Raw genomic sequence first — 3041 nt, forward strand, 5'->3', positions numbered from 1 at the left:
GTACGATAATATACCGCCATGTTGTCTGCATGTTCATATACACCATCCATACTGTGCACCGCTATAGGTACGATAATATACCGCCATGTTGTCTGCATGTTCATATACACCATCCATACCATGCACCGCTATAGGTACGATAATATACCGCCATGTTGTCTGCATGTTCATATACACCATCCATACTATGCACCGCTATAGGTACGATAATATACCGCCATGTTGTCTGCATGTTCATATACACCATCCATACTATGCACCGCTATAGGTACGATAATATACCGCCATGTTGTCTGCATGTTCATATACACCATCCATACTATGCACCGCTATAGGTACGATAATATACCGCCATGTTGTCTGCATGTTCATATACACCATCCATACTATGCACCGCTATAGGTACGATAATATACCGCCATGTTGTCTGCATGTTCATATACACCATCCATACTATGCACCGCTATAGGTACGATAATATACCGCCATGTTGTCTGCATGTTTATATACACCATCCATACTATGCACCGCTATAGGTATAATAATATACCGCCATGTTCTCTGCATGTTTATATACACCATCCATACTATGCACCGCTATAGGTACGATAATATACCGCCATGTTGTCTGCATGTTCATATACACCATCCATACTATGCACTGCTATAGGTACGATAATATACCGCCATGTTGTCTGCATGTTTATATACACCATCCATACTATGCACCGCTATAGGTACGATAATATACCGCCATCTTGTCTGCATGTTTATATACACCATCCATACTATGCACCGCTATAGGTACGATAATATACCACCATCTTGTCTGCATGTTCATATACACCATCCATACTATGCACCGCTATAGGTACGATAATATACCACCATGTTGTCTGCATGTTCATATACACCATCCATACCATGCACCGCTATAGGTACGATAATATACCGCCATCTTGTCTGCATGTTCATATACACCATCCATACTATGCACCGATATAGGTACGATAATATACCGCCATCTTGTCTGCATGTTCATATACACCATCCATACTATGCACCGCTATAGGTACGATAATATACCGCCATGTTGTCTGCATGTTCATATACACCATCCATACCATGCACCGCTATAGGTACCATAATATACCACCATATTGTCTGCATGTTCATATACACCATCCATACTATGCACCGCTATAGGTACGATAATATACCGCCATGTTGTCTGCATGTTTATATACACCATCCATACTATGCACCGCTATAGGTACGATAATATACGGCCATGTTGTCTGCATGTTCATATACACCATCCATACTATGCACCGCTATAGGTACGATAATATACCGCCATGTTGTCTGCATGTTCATATACACCATCCATACTATGCACCGCTATAGGTACGATAATATACCGCCATGTTGTCTGCATGTTCATATACACCATCCATACTATGCACTGCTATAGGTACGATAATATACCGCCATGTTGTCTGCATGTTTATATACACCATCCATACTATGCACCGCTATAGGTACGATAATATACCGCCATCTTGTCTGCATGTTTATATACACCATCCATACCATGCACCGCTATAGGTACGATAATATACCGCCATATTGTCTGCATGTTCATATACACCATCCATACTATGCACCGCTATAGGTACGATAATATACCGCCATGTTGTCTGCATGTTCATATACACCATCCATACTATGCACCGCTATAGGTACGATAATATACCGCCATGTTGTCTGCATGTTCATATACACCATCCATACCATGCACCGCTATAGGTACGATAATATACCGCCATGTTGTCTGCATGTTCATATACACCATCCATACCATGCACCGCTATAGGTACGATAATATACCGCCATGTTGTCTGCATGTTCATATACACCATCCATACCATGCACCGCTATAGGTACGATAATATACCGCCATGTTGTCTGCATGTTCATATACACCATCCATACTGTGCACCGCTATAGGTACGATAATATACCGCCATGTTGTCTGCATGTTTATATACACCATCCATACTATGCACCGCTATAGGTACGATAATATACCACCATGTTGTCTGCATGTACATATACACCATCCATACCATGCACCGCTATAGGTACGATAATATACCACCATGTTGTCTGCATGTACATATACACCATCCATACCATGCACCGCTATAGGTGCGATAATATACCGCCATGTTGTCTGCATGTTCATATACACCATCCATACCATGCACCGCTATAGGTACGATAATATACCGCCATGTTGTCTGCATGTACATATACACCATCCATACCATGCACCGCTATAGGTGCGATAATATACCGCCATGTTGTCTGCATGTTCATATACACCATCCATACCATGCACCGCTATAGGTACGATAATATACCGCCATGTTGTCTGCATGTTTATATACACCATCCATACTATGCACCGCTATAGGTACGATAATATACCGCCATGTTGTCTGCATGTTCTTAGACACCATCCATACCATGCACCGCTATAGGTACGATAATATACCGCCATGTTGTCTGCATGTTCATATACACCATCCATACTATGCACCGCTATAGGTACGATAATATACCGCCATGTTGTCTGCATGTTCATATACACCATCCATACTATGCACCGCTATAGGTACGATAATATACCGCCATGTTGTCTGCATGTTTATATACACCATCCATACTATGCACCGCTATAGGTACGATAATATACCGCCATGTTGTCTGCATGTTCATATACACCATCCATACCATGCACCGCTATAGGTACGATAATATACCGCCATGTTGTCTGCATGTTCATATACACCATCCATACCATGCACCGCTATAGGTACGATAATATACCGCCATGTTGTCTGCATGTTCATATACACCATCCATACTATGCACCGCTATAGGTACGATAATATACCGCCATGTTGTCTGCATATTCATATACACCATCCATACTGTGCACCGCTATAGGTACGATAATATACCGCCATGTTGTC

This window comes from Phyllobates terribilis, unplaced genomic scaffold (genome assembly GCF_046119375.1).
Source record: "Phyllobates terribilis strain yellow unplaced genomic scaffold, ASM4611937v1 Scaffold_98__1_contigs__length_5973952, whole genome shotgun sequence".
NCBI classification, from domain to species: domain Eukaryota; kingdom Metazoa; phylum Chordata; class Amphibia; order Anura; family Dendrobatidae; genus Phyllobates; species Phyllobates terribilis.